Below are 25648 nucleotides of genomic sequence, written 5' to 3'. Positions count from 1 at the left end.
CGAAGACTCGTGTGAGGTATCTAGAAGGTATCGTAGACCTCCCCCCAACCCCACACAACTTACCGCATCTGCCGTCGCAGATGTCACTGGCCCCGGGAAATTCCCCAGGAGGGGGCTGTAACCCCTCCTACACAGGAAGGGGCCTTGACCGCCTTTCCTCTTCTTTCGGCGACCCATCCTTAGAAGGGACCGCCTCCCCGTTGAGGGGCCAAAGGCCACCTCCCCCGAGCGCTCCCATCCGTGTTGGGTGACGCCCACTCATAGGGATCTTCCAATTAGTGCTCACCGATCATGACCTTACCGCCCGACCAAAATAAATACGACAAATGATAACTAAACGAAACTACATTGGCCATTATGACCGAAAAAACCTGTTTATAAATGGGCCTTACAACCGAAGTTCTTTAATCACAAACTTGTAAAATTAGACCAATCTTTATTACACATTCAATATCAACACAACACTACGATCACCTGAAAACGAAATAGAATCATTGATCAAATTTATTAAAACAACTAGCTGTCCTCAGGGGCTGGTGGGTGGGTCAAAATTGGCTCTTCGTTCCGTCTCGAGCTCACGTGCAGCGAGGGGGTGCAGCTTCAGAGCACAGGAACAAGAGGCTGTCTTCTGGTCTTGCGTCCCTTTTTATCCATCTTCAGGGCGGGCGTAAACCCGCCCCTGCCTGCCCCGAGGGCGTGGCCAGCCGCGTCAGTGTCTAGGCCAGCCCACTCTAGGGCGGGAGAAAGCGCGCCCCGGCTACGCCGCTTCGGGCATACCAGCCGAGACGCGCCTCCTGCCCAAAATGGCTTCCCGGGGGGATCGAGGCACTCTGCCATACGTTCGGGGGGACCGAGTGGTCGCCCCTTTCCATATGGCTGAGATACCCGCCACCCCCTCTCAACACAATCCCCAAAGAAGGGAAACAGGAAACAGTTCTTGAAGTTTTTGGAAGTGGGAGGGAGTGACCCTCCCGGCCGTATTTATTAAAACAAAAATTAAAAACATTTAAACATTAATGTACAATTTCATACCACATTGCGATGTTTGGCTAACCTTAACAGATTCTCTAATACAGAGGTTCTCCTAGCCGAACTAACATCCTACAAAACATTTACTTGAAATATTGAAATTGTACATCCTAACGTTTAAGGGCCAACGGCAAGGTCGTAACCGGTGTCAAGATCCCTAACCAGACATACCCCCCCCACTTGGAGGGGCGACAGCACTGAGGCGTACTCAAGTGCAACTACTACCAATTTCCCTTGACTTGACGGGGGCACTTATCAACTCGACGCCAGTTAAAGGTCGTTCGAAGACTCGTGTGAGGTATCTAGAAGGTATCGTAGACCTCCCCCCAACCCCACACAACTTACCGCATCTGCCGTCGCAGATGTCACTGGCCCCGGGAAATTCCCCAGGAGGGGGCTGTAACCCCTCCTACACAGGAAGGGGCCTTGACCGCCTTTCCTCTTCTTTCGGCGACCCATCCTTAGAAGGGACCGCCTCCCCGTTGAGGGGCCAAAGGCCACCTCCCCCGAGCGCTCCCATCCGTGTTGGGTGACGCCCACTCATAGGGATCTTCCAATTAGTGCTCACGGATCATGACCTTACCGCCACAGGCCGGATAGTTGACCGGCTATCCGGACCCCCCACACAACTCCTACCTAAAGGTCATGTTTCAACGTTTTTAACCATGCTAAGAAGTCGCCTAAGAGTAACTCATTCCCCACCCAAGACAAATGCACACCATCCCCCGAATACATACTGTCATCATTAATACAGCTATGAGAAATAGAATGCAATGTCCTGGAACGGAACAACCTACTCACTTTATTGTTAAGCTTTCTAACAGAATGGTTCAAAGCAGGAATAGAGATAGCCCCCCGCCACACCTTTCGTGGAATCAAATGGGACCATGCAATCGTGCACCCCGGAACTCTCCTCGCCAACCAACTTACGGTGGAAAGCATTGCCTCCAGGAGTAGTCGTCTACCGATGGTGACCAAATCATTACCCCCAACATGCACTATAACTATAGACGGCGGTGACCTTGTCCGCCCTAACAAACCCTCGAAAAATGTTTGAAACTGGTCAATACAGAGACCGCCCCTTCCGTAGAAGGACATCCTGTACCCGTATTCCCCAGCTACGTGAATCATGTCACCTGCTTTGAATACGTCTGCGGCACGCCTCACGTATGAGTGGCCCACGACCCACACCTCCTTTTTCACAGCCGGTGATGTCTGACCGCTGGCCCGGTGTAGGGTCGACTGCATAGTCCGCCCCGCCTCGTAGGCTTGCGTAACTGAAAACCAAACAAAAACAAGAAGCGTGAGTACATTATTACAGCTTCACAACATGTGCAACCGCACGTATCTTTTGTAACAATTGGAGGACCAACGCCCCACTCTTTTCACTTGCTCAACATTAAGACCCCTGGCTGTAGCTTCCGTAGCAGCCCCTATCCGAAAGGAATGGGTCCCAAATTCGCCCGGGTTCAAGCCCGCCGCGGCAATTGACATCGCAAGCACCCGCTGAAACTGAAATTTCGTCAGTGGGGTGGCGTCAGCGTGCCTTAACAAAGTCCCCCCCCAGGATGCCACCCTTCGTGCTAGGTAATCCTCTAAACACTTTACCGGACATATGGAGGACCCAGGAATCCTGCGTATGATGACGCAGTCACCCATCCCATCTTGATCAGTCTTGGATTTTACAAAGGAGACAGTCATTGTTTCTCCCCTGATCTGAACGTGTTCCTGGCACAAACCCCCTGCCACATCCAGTTTGTTCCTTGCAACTAGTTCGCTTACCCGCATTGCTCCGTGGAATGCTAGCGTAAAAGCGGCTCGGAACAGCACCGCCTCAAACTGAGATGAACATGTGGCCGGGAGTGTGGCCAACAACTGGGACAATCTATCCAAACCTATCGGGCGCCTTTCATCTACTCTGCGACCCTCAAGGCGTTGCCACCCACGCAGCGCCTTCTGTACAACGAAAGACGCTGTTGGGTCCTGGATAGCGTGTGCTCTGGCAACAAAGGAAATGGCAGCACGATGCCTCTGGGCCGTAGCCACCGATTTCCCAGCCCTACGTAAGGACATCAGGAAATTCACTACCCCTTCCTCGTGACCCCAAAGTCGCACTCTATCACTCCCCAAAAAGGCTAAATAGGCCCGAAACGCCCCTTCGTATGCCTTCCTCGTCCTTGGTGCTAGACTCTCTCCCACGAGGTGACGAAGTTCGGGGCACCGAGAGACCAGAGAGCTTCGGGAAAGGGTGCCGGCTCTGGGTCCGCTGAGGGGAGGAAACCCAAAAAAGCCTGCATTTGAAAACGAGACAGTGCGTCAGCCGCCTGATTCATCACCCCTGGAACATGTTTTGCTCTGAATAGCACGTTCAATTGCATACATAGTAAAACAATTTCCTTAAGCAATCTTAAAATCAGTTTACAACGTGCTGCCTGACTATTGATGCACTCGACCACGGTCATATTGTCAGACCAAAATATGACAGAGTGATCTTTGAACCCATCGGGCCATGTTCTCAAGGCCACCAAGATGGGAAACAGTTCCAGGAAGGCAATATTACTCGTCAGACCATTCTCATGCCACCATGTCGGCCATCTTTGTGCCGACCATTTCGTGCCGAAGATGGCGCCAAAACCTATGCTTCCTGCTGAATCTGTCCACAGCCCCAGCTCTTCAGAAGACACGGCTGGTTCATTCCAGACGATTCTACCATTGAAGTCCGCCAGAAATGCTAACCAAATACGCATGTCCTGGCGGATCTCGGCCGATAGTCTCGTGCGATGATGGCACTCTTTAAGGCCGACCATCGCTTGGGCAATTGAACGGGAAAAGGGGCGGGCCATTGGTATTACCCTCAGGGCAAAATTCAACTGTCCCACCAACTGCTGTAATTGTTGCAGCGTAACTTTAGATGCATTTATACACACTTGCAGCGCCGCCCTGAACTTCAACACTTTCTCAGCTGGCAAACGGAAACACCCTTCAATGGAGTCCAACTCGATCCCCAGAAACTCGAGGCAAGTCGTAGGACCCACTGTTTTACCCGGCGCCAATGGCACACCAAACTGTTTCATTAATACACAAAATTCGGCCAAGGCCCGGCCACATTCAAGATCCCCGGCTGCCCCAAGAAACAGAAAATCATCAAGGTAGTGCATTACATCTTGGAAACCTGTTTTCTTTGTGAAGACCCATTGTAGAAAACTACTGAATTTCTCGAAATAAGCACAGGATATAGAGCACCCCATTGGCATACACCTATCCATGTAATAACAACCCTGAAACATGAATCCTAGGAGACGCTGGTCGTCTGGGTGTACCGGGAGCAATCGGAACGCTGACTCGATATCTGACTTCGCCATCAGCGCCCCGGGCCCCAGGCGATTCAAAATGGCTACGGCCTCATCGAAGGATGCGTACCGCACCGAACACACTTCTGGATTGATTGCATCATTTACGGAAAGACCTCGCGGAGCTGATAAATTGTGAATCAGTCGGAACTCACCGGGGTCTTTCTTAGGGACTACCCCTAAGGGAGAACAAACAAAATTCTGGACCGGGGGTACACTAAACGGGCCGGCGACCCGACCTCGAGTCACCTCTTTTCGGATCTTATCCTGTACCACGGTCGTATGCTGCAGGACGGAAAGTTGATTTTTACACTTATCCACACCCTGAAAGTCCCCTACCGGGATGCGGAGACCATACGAAAAACCGTTCCGCAGCACCCCAGCAGAAGTACGATCCGGGTATTCACTGAGCCAGGGAATCATCGCCAGGGTATCAATCGGGGTAGGTAAAGGCGCCCCTCGGACTATATTAGACCTGTTTGGCACCTCCTCTCCCCCCATTATCACCCGTTCTGGCTCTGCACGAGGACTCAGGATGGGACGACCCACAACCACTACATTCATGTTTGAATTTACACGATCCCTGGGGTCTAGTACATTTACCCCTGTTGAAATTAAAGCAGAAACCCTTTTTCCCGGTACTGCCGGCAGGTTTCGAGTACTCGTCGGTACCGTTACCTGATCGAAAGGGCGTCCCCGCATATTGCCGGGAGGATTCGCCAACATTACTTCCCACCAACGGCATTTTTAACATCCCTGACTCCTTCATTTTATCCCAAGTCAAGGAATCATAACAATCCCAGGTTAAACTTTTATTATGCTCCTTTTCTTTTCTGAACAGATTATCGTAACAGAACCAATGATTACCCTGGTGCGATGTCGAGTACCCCATGATTCGTGATTGATAGATTGGGAACTCGGAAAGCAACTCAGGTCTACGTTCCCCCAAGATTGATGTAAAGATTCCCCAAGCATTGCCCCAATTGCCGATATTCTCATTCACTTTAAAGGCGGCCATTTTTGCGCGCCAAACACTCGGATGCATGAGATCCTTCTGACTCTTTACATGCTCTACCTCATAATGATCAACAAGCAGTGAGAAAATGTTCACATACTCCCCCGCCCAAATCTTTTCCTTAATTGCCAAAGGAACATGTTGCCCCAACCTTTCTCTTCGCGAGGGTGTTGACTCATCCCTCGCGATCGGCAATGGCCGCTTACCTGCACCTGACGCTGCCTCTGTGGTCGCAATCGTCCCTGGTGTCTTGTCCCCTACTGCAGCCGGCACGGGCACCTTGGCTGCTTCCCTTTTCTCACGCAATTGCTTCATCAGCATCTGCGCATCGACAGCCGTGGCGCCCTCGTTACCTTTACCCAACCACGCTGCCAATTGTGCTGCCAACTCGGGCGGCATATCATCCTCGGACACGGGGGTGACCACAACGGGAATTGGATTCCCCTCCTCCGGCACGGGAGTTGGAGCCTCGAGCGGGGCACTGGGACCCGGGATGTCTTCACCCGCTGCCCCCCTCCTGGGCCTCTTGTTTTTCCCTCCCGGGGCTGCTCCCGCCAAAGGACGTTTTGGACCCCCTTCCTCATTCTTGTCCACCCGCTTCTTTAGCTCGGACATCTCCTTCATGAGAACACGAAGCATCTGGTCAGTAGTCATGCGCTTTCCCACCTTCTTCGGCATTCTCCAACAAAGTAACTGTAAAACAAACAAGAACGATTAAAACGCTCAAAATTGGCTCTTCGTTCCGTCTCGAGCTCACGTGCAGCGAGGGGGTGCAGCTTCAGAGCACAGGAACAAGAGGCTGTCTTCTGGTCTTGCGTCCCTTTTTATCCATCTTCAGGGCGGGCGTAAACCCGCCCCTGCCTGCCCCGAGGGCGTGGCCAGCCGCGTCAGTGTCTAGGCCAGCCCACTCTAGGGCGGGAGAAAGCGCGCCCCGGCTACGCCGCTTCGGGCATACCAGCCGAGACGCGCCTCCCGCCCAAAATGGCTTCCCGGGGGGATCGAGGCACTCTGCCATACGTTCGGGGGGACCGAGTGGTCGCCCCTTTCCATTCACACTCCAACAAGTGCAACATTAGGGAAAGTGTTGGCTAGCAGAGGGGAAAAATTACTGTCCCCACTCCAGTGAGTGCTGCAGTAGGGAAAGTGCTGGATAGCGGAGGGGTAAAGATTACTATTCCCACTTCAGTGATTGCAACAGTAGGGAAAGTGTTGGATGGCGGAGGTGTAAACATTATTATTCAAACTCCAGTGAGTGCAACAGTAGGGAAGTGTTGGACAGCACAGGGGAAAAAAACAGCTTTTACCACTCCAGTGAGTGCAAAAGTAGGGAAAATGTTTGGATAGCGGAGAGGTAAACATTACTATTCCCAATTCAATTTGTGCAACAGTAGAGAAAGTGTTGGATAGCGAAGGGGTAAAAATTACTATTCCCACTCCAATGAGTGCAACAGTAGAGAAAGTGTTGGATAGCCCAGGGGAAGAAAAAAATAATATCCTCATTGCAGAGAGTGCAACAGTAGGGAAAGTGTTGGATACAGGAGAGGTAAAAAATGACTATTCCCACTCAAGTGAGTCCAACAGTATGGAATATGCTGGATAAATGAGAGGTAACAATTACTATTCCCACTCCAGTGAGTGCAACAGTAGAGAAAATGTTGTATAGCAAAGAGGTAAAAATTACTATTCCCACTCCATTGATTGCAAAAGTAGAGAAAGTGTTGGATAGCGAAGGGGTAAAAATTACTATTCCAACTACAATGAGTGCAACAGTAGGGAAAGTGTAGGATAGCAGAGGGGTAAAAATTACTATTCTCACTCCAGTGAGTGCAACAGTAGGGAAAGTATTGGATAGTGTAGGAGTTAAAATTACTATTCCCACTCCAATGAGTGCAACAATATGGAAAGTGTTGGATATCAGAGGGGAAAAATGACTATCCCCACTTCTGCTGGATAGTAAAGGGAAAAAAATTACTATTGCCACTCCAGTGAGTGCAACAGGAGGGAAAATGTTGGATGGTGGATGGGTAACAATTATTGTTCCCACTCCAGTGAGTGCAAGAGGAGGGAAAGTGTTGGATAGAGGAGGGGTAAAAATGACTATTCCCACTCAAGTGAGTGTAGCAGTCGGGAAAGTGTTGGATAGCAGGGGTGTACACATTACTATTCCCTCTCCAGTGAGTGTAAAAGTGGGGAAAGTGTTGGATAGCGAAGGGATAAAAATGACTATTCCCACTCCAGGGAGTGCAACAGTAGGGAAAGTGCTGGATAGCGGAGGGGAAAAATTACTATTCCCACTCCAGCGAGTGCAACAGTAGGGAAAGTTTTGGACAGTGAAGGGCTAAAAAATACTATTCCCACTCCAGTGACTGCAACAGTAGGGAAAGTGCTGGATAGCGGAAGGGTAAAAATTTCTATAACCACTCCAGTGAGTGAAACAGTAGGGAAATTGCTGGATAGCGGAGGGGTAAAACCTTACTTTTGCCACGCGAGTGAGTGCAACAGTAGGGAAAGTGCTGGATAGTGGAAGTGTAAAATGTACTATTCCCACTACAGTGACTGCAACAGTAGGGAAAGTGTTGTATAGTGGAGGGGTAAAAATTACTATTCCCACTCCAGTGAGAGCAACATTAGAGAAAGTTTTGGATAGGGGAGGAAAAAAAATTACTATCCCCACTCCAGTGAGTGCAACAGTAGGGAAAGTGTTGGATAGCGGAGGGGTAAAAATTACTATCCCCACTCCAGGGAGTGCAACAGTAGAGAAAGGGATAGATAGCGGAGGCGTAAACATTTCTATTCCCACTGCAGTGAGTGCAACATTAGGGAAAGTGTTGGATAGCAGAGGAAAAAAAATACTATCTCTACTCCTGTGAGTGCAACAGTAGGTAAAGGGTTAAATAGCAGAGGGGTAAAAATTACTATTCCCACTCGAGTGAGTGTAACAGTAGGGAAAGTGTTGGATAGCAGAGGGGTAAAAATTACTATTCTCACTCCAGTGAGTGCAACAGTAGGGAAAGTATTGGATAGTGTAGGAGTTAAAATTACTATTCCTACTCCAATGAGTGCAACAATATGTAAAGTGTTGGATATCAGAGGGGAAAAATGACTATCCCCACTTCTGCTGGATAGTAAAGGGAAAAAAATTACTATTGCCACTCCAGTGAATGCAACAGGAGGGAAAATGTTGGATGGTGGATGGGTAACAATTACTGTTCCCACTCCAGCGAGTGCAAGAGTAGGGCAAGTGTTGGATAGAGGAGGGGTAAAAATGACTATTCCCACTCAAGTGAGTGTAGCAGTCGGGAAAGTGTTGGATAGCGGAGGTGTACACATTACTATTCCCTCTCCAGTGAGTGTAAAAGTGGGGAAAGTGTTGGATAGCGAAGGGATAAGAATTACTATTCCCACTCCAGGGAGTGCAACAGTAGGGAAAGTGCTGGATAGCTGAGGGGAAAAATTACTAATCCCACTCCAGCGAGTGCAACAGTAGGGAAAGTTTTGGACAGTGAAGGGCTAAAAAATACTATTCCCACTCCAGTGACTGCAACAGTAGGGAAAGTGCTGGATAGCGGAAGGGTAAAAATTTCTATAACCACTCCAGTGAGTGAAACAGTAGGGAAATTGCTGGATAGCGGAGGGGTAAAGCCTTACTTTTCCCACTCGAGTGAGTGCAACAGTAGGGAAATTGCTGGATAGTGGAAGTGTAAAATGTGCTATTCCCACTCCAGTGACTGCAACAGTAGGGAAAGTGTTGTATAGCGGAGGGGTAAAAATTACTATTCCCACTCCAGTGAGAGCAACATTAGAGAAAGTTTTGGATAGCGAAGGAAAAAAAATTACTATCCCCACTCCAGTGAGTGCAACAGTAGGGAAAGTGTTGGATAGCGGAGGGGTAAAAATTACTATTCCCACTCCAGTGAGAGCAACATTAGAGAAAGGGAGAGATAGCGGAGGCGTAAACATTTCTATTCCCACTGCAGTGAGTGCAAAATTAGGGAAAGTGTTGGATAGCAGAGGAAAAAAAATACTATCTCTACTCCAGTGAGTGCAACAGAAGGTAAAGGGTTAAATAGCAGAGGGGTAAAAATTACTATTCCCACTCGAGTGAGTGTAACAGTAGGGAAAGTGTTGGATAGCGGAGGGGTAAAAATTACTATTCCCACTTCATGAGTGCAACAGTAGGGTAAGTATTGGATAGTGTAGGAGTTAAAATTACTATTCCCACTTCAATGACTGCAACAGCAGGGAAAGTGTTGGATAGCAGAGGGGAAAAAATGACTATCCCCACTCCAGTGAGTGCAACAGTAGGGAAAGTGTTGGATAGCGGAGGGGTAAAAATTATTATTCACACTCCAGTGAGTGCAACAGTAGGGAGAGTGCTGGATAGCAAAGGGGAAAAAATTACTATTACCACTCCAGTGAGTGCCAAAGTAGGGAAAATGTTGGATAGCAGAGAGGTAAAAATTACTATTCCCACTCCAGTGAGTGCAACAGTAGGGTAAATGCTGGATAGAGGAGAGGAAAAAATTACTATTCCCACTCCAGTGAGTGCAACAGTAGAGAAAACGGTGTATAGAAAAGAGGTCAAAAATTACTATTCCCTCACCAGTGAGTGCAAAAGTAGGCATACTGTTGGATAGCGAATGGGTAAAGATGACTATTCCCACTCCAGTGAGTACAACAGTAGGGAAAGAGCTGGATAGCGGAGGGGAAAAAACTACTATTTCCACTCCAGTGAGTGCATCAGTAGGGAATGTGCTGGATAGCGGAGGGGTAAACATTACTATTGCCACTCCAATGAGTGCAACAATATGGAACGTGTTGGATATCAGAGGAGAAAAATGACTATCCCCACTTCTGCTGGATAGTAAAGGGAAAAAAAATACTATTGCCACTCCAGTGAGTGCAACAGGAGGGAAAATGTTGGATGGTGGATGGGTAACAATTACTGTTCCCACTCCAGTGAGTGCAAGAGTAGGGAAAGTGTTGGATAGAGGAGGGGTAAAAATGACTATTCCCACTCAAATGAGTGTAGCAGTCGGGAAAGTGTTGGATAGCGGAGGTGTACACATTACTATTCCCTCTCCAGTGAGTGTAAAAGTGGGGAAAGTGTTGGATAGTGAAGGGATAAACATTACTATTCCCACTCCAGGGAGTGCAACAGTAGGGAAAGTGCTGGATAGCGGAGGGGAAAAATTACTATTCCCACTCCAGCGAGTGCAACAGTAGGGAAGGTTTTGGACAGTGAAGGGCTAAAAAATACTATTCCCACTCCAGTGACTGCAACAGTAGGGAAAGTGCTGGATAGCGGAGGGGTAAACATTTCTATAACCACTCCAGTGAGTGAAACAGTAGGGAAATTGCTGGATAGCGGAGGGGTAAAGCCTTACTTTTCCCACTCGAGTGAGTGCAACAGTAGGGAAAGTGCTGGATAGTGGAAGTGTAAAATGTACTATTCCCACTCCAGTGACTGCAACAGTAGGGAAAGTGTTGTATAGCGGAGGGGTAAAAATTACTATTCCGACTCCAGTGAGAGCAACATTAGAGAAAGTTTTGGATAGCGGAGGATAAAAAAATGACTATCCCCACTCCAGTGAGTGCAACAGTAGGGAAAGTGTTGGATAGCGGAGGGGTAAAAATTACTATCCCCACTCCAGTGAGTGCAACAGTAGAGAAAGGGATAGATAGTGGAGGCGTAAACATTTCTATTCCCACTGCAGTGAGTGCAACATTAGGGAAAGTGTTGGATAGCAGAGGAAAAAAATACTATCTCTACTCCAGTGAGTGCAACAGTAGAGAATACGTTGTATAGAAAAGAGGTAAAAATTACTATTCCCTCACCAGTGAGTGCAAAAGTAGGCATACTGTTGGATAGCAAATGGGTAAAAATGACTATTCCCACTCCAGTGAGTACAACAGTAGGGAAAGAGCTGGATAGCGGAGGGTAAAAAATTACTATTTCCACTCCAGTGAGTGCAACAGTAGGGAAAGTGTTGGATAGTGGAGGGGTAAAAATTATTATTCACACTCCAGTGAGTGCAACAGTAGGTAGAGTGCTGGATAGCAAAGGGGAAACAATTACTATTACCACTCCAGTGAGTGCCAAAGTAGGGAAAATGTTGGATAGCAGAGAGGTAAAAATTACTATTCCCACTCCAGTGAGTGCAACAGTAGGGTAAATGCTGGATAGAGGAGAGGTAAAAATTACTATTTCCACTCCAGTGAGGGCAACAGTAGAGAAAACGTTGTATAGAAAAGAGGTAAAAATTACTATTCCCTCACCAGTGAGTGCAAAAGTAGGCATACTGTTGGATAGCAAATGGGTAAAAATGACTATTCCCACTCCAGTGAGTACAACAGTAGGGAAAGAGCTGGATAGCGGAGGGGAAAAAATTACTATTTCCACTCCAGTGAGTGCATCAGTAGGGAAAATGCTGGATAGCGGAGGGATAGAAATTACTATTCCCACTCCAGTGAGTGCAACAGTAAAGAAAATGTTGTATAGCAAAGAGGTAAACATTAGTATTCCTACCCCAGTGAGTGAAAAGTAGGAAAAGTGTTGGATAGCGAAGAAGTAAAATTACTATTCTCACTCCAGGGAGTGCAACTGTAGGGAAAGTGTTGGGTAGCCAAGGGTTAAAAAATACTATTCCCATTCCAGTGAGTGAACAGTAGGGAAAGTGTTGGGTAGGCGAGGGGTAATAATTACTATTGCCACTACAGTGAGTGCAACAGTAGGGAAAGTGTTGGAAAGCGGATGGGTAAGAATTACTATTCCCACTCCAGTGAGTGCAACAGTAGGTAATGTCCAGGATAGCGGAGGGGAAAGAATTACTATTCCCACTCAAGTGAGTGCAACAGTAGTGAATGTGCTGGATAGCGGAGGGAATAACATTACTATTGTCACTCCAGCGAGTACAACAATAGGAAAAATGCTGGATAGCGGAGTGGTAAAAATTTCTATTCCCACTCCAGTGAGTGCAACAGTAAAGAAAATGTTGTATAGCAACGAGGTAAACATTAGTATTCCCACCCCAGTGAGTGCAAAAGTAGGGAAAGTTTTGGATAGTGAAGGGCTAAAAAATACCATTCCCACTCCAGGGAGTGCAACAGTAGGGAAAGTGTTGGGTAGCTCGGAGGTAAAAATTACTATTGCCACTCCAGTGAGTGCAACAGTAGGGAAAGTGTTGGATAGCGGATGGGTAAGAATTACTATTCACAATCCAGTGAGAGCAGCCATAGGGAAATTGTTGGATCGCGGAGGGGTACAAATTGCTATTCTGACTTCAGTGAGTGCAACAGTAGGAAAAGTGTTGGCTAGCTGATGGGTAAAAATTAATATTGCCACTCCAGTTAGTGCAACAGTAGGGAAAGTGTTGGGTAGCGGAAGGTTAAAAATTACTATTCCCACACCAGTGACAGCAACAGTAAGGAAAGTGTTTTAATGCGGAGGGGTAAAAATTAATATTCAACAGTAGGGAAAGTGTTGGATAGCGGATGGGTAAGAATTACTATTCCCACTCCAGTGAGCGCGACAGTATGGAAAGTCCTGAATAGCGGAGGGGAAAGAATTACTTTGCCCACTCCAGTGACTGCAACAGTAGGGAATGTGCTGGATAGCGGAGGGGTAAACATTACTATTGTCACTCCAGCGAGTGCAACAATAGGGAAAATTCTGGATAGCGGAGTGGTAAAAATTTGTATTCCCACTCCAGTGAGTGCAACAGTAGGGAAAGTGTTGGATAGTGAAGGGGTAAAAAATTATTATTCCCACCCCAGGGAGTGCAACAGTAGGGAAAGTGTTCGGTAACTGAAGGGAAATATTTACTATTCCCACTTTAGTGAGTGCAACAGTTGGGAAAGTGTTGGGTAGCTGAGGGGTAAAAATTGCTACTGCGACTCCAGTGAGTGCAACAGTAGGGAAAGTGTTGGATAGCGGATGGGTAAGTATTACTCTTCCCAATCCAGTGAGTGCAACAGTAGGGAAAGTGTTGGATACCGGAGTGGTAAGAATGACTATTATAAAAAATTAAAGAGCTCCCTTTCCCTGCTTTTGTTCAAAGTGAGGCTAAGTGCCTCTTACAATTCTTAATGTGAGATATTTTCCATTCTATTTCTTATTTAGTCGGTTTAAATTAGGTTACCAAAAAGAATTTATTCTGTATTTCAATACAACATTAATACCAATTCAAACTGAAAAAACTCGGACATTTAGAGTCTATTCGTTATCTATTTTATTTGCTAAAAAGCATGAATTCGTTGCACATAACACATCATTACAAACATATAAATTTTCATATAATAAAAATAAATCAATTACAATAAAATACAAAATTGTTAAAAAAGTTCTGCTGACGCATTTTGGTGTTCAGATGAAGATCGTCACCTTCTTCAGGACTATACTTTCAAATTAAAACATCCTATTAGACTGGGTGTAGAAACTGCTTCAATTGGGTTCTTGAATATTTGCTTGGGTTCTTCGTTCATATAAATTAGAAGAAAAACTGTATAATTGAATTCTCCTGCCTTTATCAATGGGCTTCAGAGTCTCATATTATCCAATGTGTCAGTTTCAATCTTATTGAGTCAATACCTTTTCACTTAAGATAAGACTTGGGCGCAGGACGGGTCAATAAACAATCTTATTCTTTGTGGCTTTTTTGACCTCAAATTCTTCTTTAAAAAATGGCCAAGGTATTTAATCACTCTCCCTCTTATAAATTGTCTCTTCTGGTCTGGGAGCCTTCACTTGGTAGAGAAATCCCTGGTGTGGACCGTCCTCCAGCGTGTTCCTTTTCAATCTGATTATATGATACTCTGAAGCCCATTGTAAAAATTACTCTTCCCACTGCAGTAAGAGCAACCTTAGGGAAATTATTGGATCGCGGAGGGGTACAACTTACTATTCCGACTCCAGTGAGTGCAACAGTAGGGAAAGTGTTAAGTTTTAAGAACAAATATCAACTACAATACAAAAGATGTTAAAAACTAAAAAAAAACTATAAAATCTAAAAATTACATACAAAGAATATTTTATAAAAATGTAAACAAACAAATAACTATATTTAATAGAAATTAATTATAATCGATTGGGGGAACATGGCCGCCAGCTAGCGACTGTACGCGGAGGCTCCGGGAGTCGGAGCATTGTTGATGGCGTTGTAGCCCTTTTCATCTAGAAAGACATTAAAGGGCTTTTACTTTCCGGTCGTTGATCTTGGCTATTGTCGGTTGATACAGCGTGGAGGAGGATTCCACAATACGTATCGCACCTCGCACCACCTGTGATCACGGCAGCAATAAACTCAAAGCGGCAGAAGGAGAGACGGCAGAAACAGCAGGCAAACAGTCGGGTAAGGACCCTCGGGATCCGTGGTGGTCCCGTGCAGCCCTGGAATTGAACAGGAGGCAGAGAGCGGTAGCACACATTCCCATCCTGGGTGGGGGAGGCTGAGGCAGCACTGATGTGCAGAATACGAGCGAGTCAGTGTCAGTTTCAAAAGACATGGAGAGCACACCAGTGGACACAGGTAGGGGGAAAGTGTGCTACGGTGGAGTAAGAGTGGCATTAAAGGGTTGTGTTACCCATGTAAAATCCCCTGGGAAGATTTCTAAAGGTTGAAAGAAATTGAGTCTTGTGGAGGCACCATTAGTGGAGGATGTGAAAGGGGAGCAACAGCATACATTACACACAGGGGTCGATATTTATTAAGAAGTGCAGTGGCAAGGTGTGTCTCAGGGTCAGTTTCAGGGTCTGCATTAACCAGCAATATAACCACACAAGACACTTCAAAAGTGGTTGAACCCTTAATTTACGGCTAGAATTTACTGGAACAAGAACTAAAGAGAGGGGTGCCCTTAAAAAGGGGAAAATAAGTAAATCAAGAGCAACTCCGTAACAGCATAAAGTAAGAGTAATCCCTTCATTGAGAACCTTTTTTAAGGTAATGGCAAAGACTTTCATATTAGAACACACAAACACTCCTACGTCAAATAATTCCGTGTGTACCCTAGGAAGTAATATGCAGATGATAATCAGAACTAATAGGTACCAAGTCCTGGCTGACGACCTACAATCAGTGGACAATCCCCCCAGGGCAAAGATATGGTTACAGCTGCGCAAAGTGAGCTGCAAAACATTCAGCACCAAGGGGGTACTGTCCAGCATCAGAGTCAGGCAGTAACACCAGATTTAAAGATGGGAACTTCTAGCCAGGCAGCACCACAGTCAGTTTCAGATCTGATTCCCATATTGACTTCTGAGGTCAGAAGTAGGTTTGAGATTTTCGAAGCTAATCAGGGTGAGATTAGGCTAGCATGTGAGAAAATGGAGAACAAATTGGATGCTCTTGCTGCCTGAACCGTAGCCCTTGACATAGCAGTGAAAACTCTAGAGTCTCAAACAAAGGAAAACAAGAAAAAGATCACCCTGTTAATGGAAAGTGGTGTGGCTGTTAAGCTTGAATTCCTTGAAAATGCCCAGAGAAGGAATAACCTCAGTTCGCTGAAAGTTTCAGAGGGGGTGGTGGGGGAAAATCGAAAAGAATATATTGGAAGGCTGATTAGAACGGCGACTCAAGTTGATTGTACATAGCAAGATCTCATGGCAGTTATTCAGAGGGTCCATAGAGACCCGTTTAGGCTAACCAGACACCTTAGATCAGCTGATGCAGGGTTGATTGCAGTGCCTCGCATTAGGAGAGCACGCTGGAGAGGCAGAAGCTTTGTGCTGGGCGCAACCAAGGCCTGGAATGTCCTGCTCCTTGCTCTTAGAAAGATGACTGACCTTATGGCCTTTAGAAGGGCGTTGAAGACCTGGCTGTTCACCAATTAATTTCTGACCCGACTTTCCCTAAGGAGTGATACTTAGCGCCAGGACACCCACGGGTAACAGAGCACTGTACAAATGTCAAAATAAATAAATAAACCCCCAATAAAATCAAACCCCGAAAAATCTTAATCCATTTTCACACATATAGTATAAAAGAAGACATTATGGCTAGAGACCTAAAAATGAAATCATTAATGGCAGATGAAATCAGTTTTGTATATCAGACATATCATCAATCTCTGCAAACAGGCAATGGGAGCTGGGGAAGTTATTGAAGCCCTTCAAGAAGTCAGGTGGCAAAGCACAGTTAAAATTGACAGTAACCGTATGAGTAATGCATAGCAATAAAAGGCATATTTTTTGGCGGGTGGAGGACACAGAGAATTTTTGGCAATCTATCTCAGAGGGGAGGGTAGGTTAGAGAAATTGGGAACTAGATTCCCCCCTCCCCCGGTAGACAAACTGTCATTGAAATAGCTTCCGGCTAAGTGAAATAATGTAAATGGGTGAAAAAGACTGCAAAGAGTAGTAAGTTGTGAAAAGGTATACTGCATTCTTCTGAGTCCAGGGGGGGGGTCCTACAGGCCTAGATTGAGGCCATGGAGGTAAGGAAATGAGGGTTCTCCATAGTGGCATGTCATGGGAGCGATTGGGTGGTGTAAGGTTTGAGTCACTGGGTGGCGTGCAGTGGTAAAAAATTTTTTAAAATATGTCTTATTAGCCTATTTTTGCCCTTTAAAGGCCTTGAAGGCAGCGAAAAAGTGTCCTAATCGATGAGTGAAATGAGTGCTCAATTGAAGGTTCTCTCTTGGAGCGTAAATGGGTTGAGAGTTAAATATAGGAGGGAGAAGATTTTGCAATACCTAAAAGACATCCCTGCACAGATCTTATTATTGCACGAGACACACTTAACAGATATAGAAATGAGAGGTCTTTTCAAGTCTAGACGTTGGATTCAGAACCTTGTGGATACTACCCAACAATCAACTATTAAAAGAGTGGCAATTTTGATTAAAAAGTGACCGCATATTGATGTAGAAGAGCGTAAAATAGACATAGCAGGTAGATGGGTCATAGTGAAAATTAGGTATTTTCATCATAAGCTCACATTGGTTGGATACTAACATAATCGATCCCAGTTCCGTTACGGGATTGCTCACAGAGTTATTACGTTTTTCCGATCCTATAATTTTAGTAAGCGATTGTAATGTTGTACTGAACCCAAAAGTGGACTTCTCATCTAGTAGTAGAGCAATCCTGAACAACAAATTACAATCTTAAGTAAAGTCCTCTATGAGATAGTTAGGTTGGGTGGATATTTGGAGGGACAAAATGGGCACAAAAAGAGGTTTCACTTTTTATGACAAAAAGTACAGTCACCAATCAAGGTTAGATTTCTTTCTGATAAATCAAAATCTGATAAGATGGGTGAAGGAAGTGAAACACCTAGGTGCAAATTTATCAAATCACTATAGTATAGCTTTAGCTTTGGATCTACCAGTTAAATTACCCACGAGGAGGAGGACAATGGGTAGTGTCATAATATTGGAGGAATCCGTGATTGAAAAATTGAGTGTTGAGACTCTAGAATTTGTTTACTAACAATGTTGATAGTTCCCAATTGGGGATTGTGTGGGATGCTTATAAAGCTTTCATAAGGGGGTATATAACATTTTTACAGATATCTAGACAAAAAATGCACAGAGAGGAAGTAGGGATAATAGAACGGAATATCCAGCAGCTGGAACAGCAGTTACTAGTGTTAGAGTCAGAACAGGAAGAAGGATGTATACAAGCATCTCTCCAGACTCACAGATTGAAATTAGCGGGGGTGATCAGAGAGAGGTAAAGGAAATGGTTGCAAGTAAGCAAACTTGCACACTTTGAATATGGGGAGGGGTGTGGAAATCTTTTGGCCTGGAAGACTAAACATGACCTGGCAAAAGGATTCATAAAAGGGCTTATAAATGAGGAATTAGGTAACAACCTTACAACCAGTGAAGACATTGAAAAGGCCTTTCATGATTATTTTGAAAAGGTATATTAAGAGCATCTACAAGTAACAGAAAAGGATATCGAGGCTTGGTTGGGTCAGGATGTTTGGGCTAAAATTGACGATAGAGAGGCTGGTAACCTTACTAGCCCCATTATAGAGAATGAAATTAGGAAAGCTATAAAGGCGGGGACATCTAGAAAAGTGGCTGGGTCAGATGGTATACAGGCTGAATTTTATAAATGTTGGAGTGAGGTTATCATTCCAATTAGGGAGAAACTATTATCACATATGTTCGAGTAAGGTACGGATATGCCAGCATCCTGGAATGAAGCTACAGTTACACTGATCTTAAAGCCTGCAAAGCCATCAAACTCTTGTGATTCATACAGGCCAATCTCTCTGCTTGATTGCGATTACAAAATCTTCGCCAAGATCTTAGCAGAGAGCTTGAATAGGGTGGTGGGGATCCTCCTGCATGACGATCAAAAGCGTTTTTTTCAAGGACGAGGGATCTAGGAACTGACCTACAATCTAATTGGAGCGATAGGTTTAGCCCCATTTTATAAAACACCCCTGGCCATTGTCACTTTAGATGCCACTAAAGTGTTTGACAGGGTAAATTAGTCATATTTGCAGAAAATATTAAGGCTGTGCAATTTAGGGGACAACTTTTGTAGGACTGTGAGTCTGATGTATCACAAGCCCACAGCTAGGGTACTGGTGACTGGAAAACTGTCTCCCTCTTTTGAAACTCAGAGGGGAACCAGACAGGGATGCCCTTCATCTCCCTTACTTTTTAACTGATATATAGAGCTCCTGGCTGTAAAAATAAGACAGGAGGGCAGAATTCTCCCCTTTAAATTCCACACTTGGGAAAAGAAGGTGGGTTTATATGCCAATGATTTTCTGGTTTATACATCAGATCTGCCTTCGGCGGTCCCAATATTATATGAATTGGCTTTTCAATGTGGTCATATTTCAGGTTATTACGTAAATGCAACAAAAACAGAGTCTATGGCCTGGAATATGATCACGCAATAAGAGAACATTAAAACAGAGATAAGATATCTGAGTGTAATGGTTGCACAGGATAATGAGGGAATTCCAGAAATGAACTTTAAAAAGTCAGCAAAAAGATTAGAAAGTCACTGGTAAGTTGGGCTCATTTACCAATGACCATAATTGGAAGGGTTAATTTGATAAAAAGGATGGTTTTCCTCACACTCATTTTTTATTTCAAAATATACCCTGGGTGTTCAGTGAAGACTGGCTTAAGAAACTGCAGTCTAAGATAAGTAGTTTTATCTAGGCCTCCAAAGGCACACGTATTTCGTGGAAAAAAACTTCGCAGGAAGAAACTTAAGGGAGGACTATGCCTGCCAGACTTAATTTACTATGCATGGGTCTGTTTGTTGAGGAACGAGAAAATGTTGTTGAACTAACCAGATGGTTGAGATATTGCTTTTGGATGTTAAAGGGGGGGAGCAAGGTGTCATCTATACATTTGGAGAATTAAAATACTTCAAAAAGGTTAGTTTAAAGATCTTGTGGGGATTACCTAACACATGGTACATAGTTCGAAAGGAGCTAAAAATGCATTATTAGAGTGCCCTAGCTCCAAATTGGGATGCTCCTGGCTCTCCGGAATGGACTAAGGACTCTCTGGCGGTTGCACTGAGGAAAGTGGTAATATTATGTTGGAAGCAGCTAGTTGATGACAGTGCTTTACTATCTTTTGAAAGTTTGACAGACTTAATGGACAATAAAATATCCATGTTCAAATATTTGTGTAGGATCAGGGTTGAATAAATTTACAATTTGCAAATAAGAAGTTGGCACCAAGCAGTCGGGCCAGGTGTTGGGACCTTGATTGAATGGGAATCTGTGCTAACAAAGAAAGTGGCAAAAAGAGAGGTGGCAAACCTATGCTGGCTCCTGATTGAACCGTCAGAGGGAGATTTTAAACTACAGTTGGAGCTGTGGGAGAAAAGCTTGCCGGGAATCCATCCAGAAGATTTATGGCAAGTATCTTACAATATTTTGCATTCTACGGTACATGCTGCAAATTTAAGGAGAAACCACATTCTTTGTCTCCACAGGGTTTATTGGACACCCTTAAGACTTTCCAAATATGGCAAGGGCGCCACTCCGAAATGCCCCAAATGTTTTCAAAAAAAGGTAGATGATACTCATATGTTTGTGTACTGTCAAACATTGCAACATTTTTGGGTTGATGTAAGTAATGGTATTTCAACAATGCTTGAGAGGCAACAACAGGTAAGCCCAGAGTTCTTTTTTGGGGGGGTCCGGTATGGCATCAATCTATATCTATTGAAAGCAAAAAGCTGATGTTCTATTTAATTTTACTGGTCCAAAGAGAAATATGTAAAAACTGGATATAAGATGCCCCCCCAACAGTAAAAGACAGGGTTAACACTGTGAAATATGTAATTAATTTGGACAAGGCATCACCAAAAAAGAAGATAGATTTTTGGTTACCATGTGTTATTTGGTTGGAATCTGTGTGTGGTCCTATGATTATGTCTCTACACTGAGCTACTTCATTGCTCCGGTTACAGGCAGGTCAACTCCAAGGGAGAGTTGAATATAAGTAGAGGTTACGTGTAAAGTGCAATACCTTTGGAACAGAGTTCTCTGGTTGGTGCCGATTAAGTAGGGGGGCCACATACCTTCAACCATCTCTGTTTATTACCAAAGGCGAATGAGGACAAAAAAAAAGAAATTTCATTATAATCCAAAACATTAATTGTTGCATGAATGTAATAATTTACATTTCCTACCCTATAACACCACACAATTCACAACACACATCTACATTTTTTAAAAGTGTACCTCCATATTTAACATAATTAATTATCAAATAAACAAATATTATTAAATAGAAAACAAATGAAAACAGATAAAAATGTATTTACTCACCAAATGTTACGTCAATAAAACCAAAATCCACACACAAAATAAAATTAACACAATTACCATAAATACTTATCAATTAATGAATAAAAATCAATGAGCAACTAATAATTAATTAATGAAACCTAAAATACTTTCCACCCTCTACCCCAATAAACACCACAACACATGCCTAAAAATCATTACTACATTTCCATAACTAATTTTACATTATTAAATTATTATAAATTAACAACGTATTACTTAATTTAAAAAAACATTACTTATTACCCTTTACCACTATAAACCCCACAACTCACATCTCAAATTAATTACACAATTGCCATATTTCATTTTTAATTAATTACCATTATTTAACAATTAATTATTAATTATAAATAAAATAGTTCCCACCCTATTCCCCTATAACCCCCATCACCCATTCCTAAATATTACACAATTAACATAATTTATTACCAAATAATGTTCTTATTAATTAACAAGCAATTGACAAATAATTATGAAAACATTGATTCCCACAATAAACACTATACATTTTAAATTCAACAAAGATTAATATATAACAATTATTAATAAATGTATTACAATTAAATTACTTCCCACCCTATTCCCCTATAAACCCCAAACCCCTCCTACACAAATGACACAATTAAAACAATTACCAACCAATTATTAATATTTAACAACCAATTATTAATAATAAATAATACATTAATTCCCACAATTAACATTACAAAATATACATTAAATAAATGGTAATACAAATATTAATAATTTGATTATAATTAAATAACTTCCCATCCTATTCCCCAATAAAGCCACATCCCACAAGAAAATGAAAAAATGCAAATTTAAATAACATAAAATTAACAACTACTAAAAATGTAACACATATATTAAAAAACAAAAGCAATACCGAATATTTTAAACAACTGTATTTTTGCAAACGATACTACTAACTTCGATATTTTCAAAAACAATATTTCTTACCATAAGTCGATAATCTTGACCACGATATTCTTGCTGTTGATATTTCTGTATCACGATATTTCCAACTCGATATTTGTGTATGTCGATATTTAAAACTCGATATTCTGTCTGTACAACTGTAGGGATAGGATTCAGATCACCACTCTGACGGGATCCTTGATCCTGTCGGAGGTGGTGGTTTTTTCCTTCGACCACTGCTCTCCGACCGTAGGTATAGCAATCCAGCAGTAGAACCCCTGCCCTGGATGTCAGTGTGACCACCAGCAATGGCCTGTCGTTGGCTGTCTCACCGATATCCAAATTAAGCTCTATGTTTTCAGTTCTTAAGACACGCATTGCTTTAACGTAGCGTGAAACAGAGGTGACCGATAGACAGAAGTTAAACATCTTCTCCTGGTTTGCAAGTAATCAGAACAAAAGAACAAAAAGTGTTCCAGCGATTTGGAGGTACAATTACAAGCTGGACAACAAGCTGTACAACAAGTTGTGGAGCCTGTCTTCCACTTGCTTTTCAATACCTTAACGGACAGGGTACCATATCTGAACTTTAGATACAGTGATCTAGATTTTTGTTAAAATGCCATGTGCTGTTGCAAATAGCCTATTGCCTCAAATATAATCCCAATAGCTTGCATTTAGTTTTAGTATCATCCCTTTATCCAGTTTTCCCAGTTTGTCCCATCTTTCTTCCAGGCCCAACCTATACAACCAATTATTTAATTTTTGAGCCAAAGGCTGTTTTCCCATTCATCCAATCTTTTAACCTCAGACACAGCTTGCTTAATTGAAATCTATCTGCAATTTACCTGTCCAGATATTACTAGTAATGGTTTCAATGTAGCTGTATGTGATACCATCCTTAATCCCAGGTCAAGTCGCATCGGGACAAGGGGGGTACTCCTTGGTAGTGACAAAATGGCTCTAATAAATATAGTTTCTGCCATCTCCAGCCCTTTTACATTTTCAAAATCCCATAGTTCTGCTCTATAGAGGGCAGCTCTGAGCCCCGGTAAGATATATTTCCAGTGTGTTGGAAATAGGGAGATACGTCGATCCCTGAAGTTCCTTCACTTTTGTGGCTCAAATATGTAGTGACATTTGGCTATTCGGTACCTGAGCTGAACAGAACAAATTAATTGCCAACGTCACACATAAGTAGTCAAATTCTTTGACCTGTTCCAGATACTCATGACCAAGCTTCATTTTGACTTTAAAGGACTTATGTGGGCAAAAGGTAATTGACTTGATTTTGAAACCCTTAATTTCTAGGCCATACTACTCACATGCTCTGTGAAACTGTTCAAATATTTTGTAGGCCCATGAAAGTCTAAAAAATTCGTAGTGTGTTGTCAGCGAAAAGTAGGGCAGGAACATGCTGGCCTGCTATTTTCGGGGGTCTCCCTTGCAGTCATAAAGCAAATTTACTAGCTCATGTATATATTGTGTAAAACGAGTTACGGCTAACACACAGCCCTAGTGGACACCAAGCAGCGATCTGACATCTCCGTGCAGGGGTGTCAAGTTAGTGACCAAGACTAGCTCCTACATTCTCTCTCATCGGATAAAGGGGTATAGATCGACCCTGGGAGGATTCTTGGTTTCACACATACACACACTATGGGTACACTTAGAGTAGGTTTCGCATAGTAGGAGTATGCCTTATTACTGCCTTGTTTATATGCCTGCATATATACCCTGTTTTAGCACTGTGGTAGAACTATATCAAATAATTACACTATTAGTGCTTGTAAACACTTCCATCTGCTTCTGTCTACTGATTATAGCAGCAAATCTATTCTATACCAGAATAGCATTGCTTCAATCAATATATTGAAACATCCCACTGTGTATTCTGTATATTTCTCCGAGCACCGGGAAGCACAAGTGACATGGCGAAAGATTCCAATCTGTTTCCACAATCCCTGAGGGGTCAGGGTTGTCATGTTCAGTGGTTGCCAGAAACCATTCGCTCCCTGGTAAGGTTAGGGGAGCTTGTTGTTGGCACTGTGAGCTAGCTGGTCTCCAAGCCAATATACCCTGCTGGGGTGCACAGAATCAGTCTAGACACCACACCCATGGTTTTTGTTGTCCAACAAACACGCAAGTCCTACGGATTAGTGTGAACTACACAACAACTTATTTGCCCCACCAGAGTTGTGCAATATTTCCCTGGTGCAGGGGGATCACTAAATTCAACAATTCCTTAGGCATCCCCATTTTCTTTAATGTAACCCATACTTCCCTCTTACTATTAGGTAAAAGGCCGATTTGAGACCCACAAATATAATCTATAGATTACCCTTGTTCATTTAAAACCCACTTCCATATTATCCATACAAATCCAAACATCTGATCTATGGTGCTCGTATTGGGCCTAAATCCTGCATGTAGGTGTAAACATTTCTGATCTGCCTTCATCCCAGTAAGTTTCTTAACCAGTAATTGCTTATTGCAGATTCTCTGGGATGCATCTATTAAACTGATGAGTCTGTAATTAGCAAGATCCCCTTTCCTGTAAATGGGGATGATCTCTGCCCCTTTCCAGGTATCTTGGCTATCGGCCCCACTAGCGATTGCATTAGAGAGTCTGTTAAGGTTGAAAGCCCAGACTCAGTGGTCTCAGCATACTAGTGGCAGCATTATTCACCCACCCTGTGTTCCTCTTGCCACGACAAGGATGAATGGCTAGGTAGGAGAACAGGTGATCCAGAGGGGCAGTGCAGGTCTGGATAAGTGTCAGCACAATATGTTGCTCCGTAAGGGGACTGGTAGAGCCCCATCATTGCTCTGAAAAGACCACTAGGAGAGCACAAAGTGTGTCCTCAACCTCTAGTACCACGAAAGAAGTGGTAAAAGGGTGAGGAAGCTGGTGTGTTTATAAGCACTTCAGAAGGTGAGAAGGTGCTGGATCGCAGTTTAAGTACTGAAGGAGAAGTGGTACCCCCACCAGAAACTGGCACACTGACAGAAAAATGTGATGGACAGTGGATGCATCAATGTTAACAGAGAAAATAAGAAAGAGTGAAACTACCTCACATCCAAGGAGCACCCTATGAACCCTGAGAGGTTCTAAAAATATGTGTACGTCTCTGAGGGTGTTTCCAAAATGACAATGGACTTGCATCATTTTAATCACTGTCTTGGAAATGCTGTAGCTAAGTGAGTCCCCAGACTCTCCTTGCACATGGAGAACATTTTCTAACCATATATTTCCCCAGATGGATAGGGTGGGGACTAGCAGAAGCTGGATACCTGTTTGAGTTTGTGTGAAGTTACTCAGAGAGTCTTATCTTGTACAGTATGGGATAGTGATTTATTGGTAGACAACCTACTGTTAAAGAAGAAGAATTGTTGTCAACGGGTGAACGTTCTAAACACTTATTCGAATTCTCAAAGACTTCTACTTCACTATGCTGACACCTTCCTGCATTTCTGAATTTCTTTTAGACCCCACTCTATAGCCAGGGTACCTCCAAACAGTCGATCATTAATACCAGTAGCTCCCT

This window comes from Lissotriton vulgaris, chromosome 6 (genome assembly GCF_964263255.1).
Source record: "Lissotriton vulgaris chromosome 6, aLisVul1.2, whole genome shotgun sequence".
NCBI classification, from domain to species: domain Eukaryota; kingdom Metazoa; phylum Chordata; class Amphibia; order Caudata; family Salamandridae; genus Lissotriton; species Lissotriton vulgaris.
The sequence above is the reverse complement of the archived record's forward strand: the minus strand, read 5'-3'. Positions refer to the sequence as shown.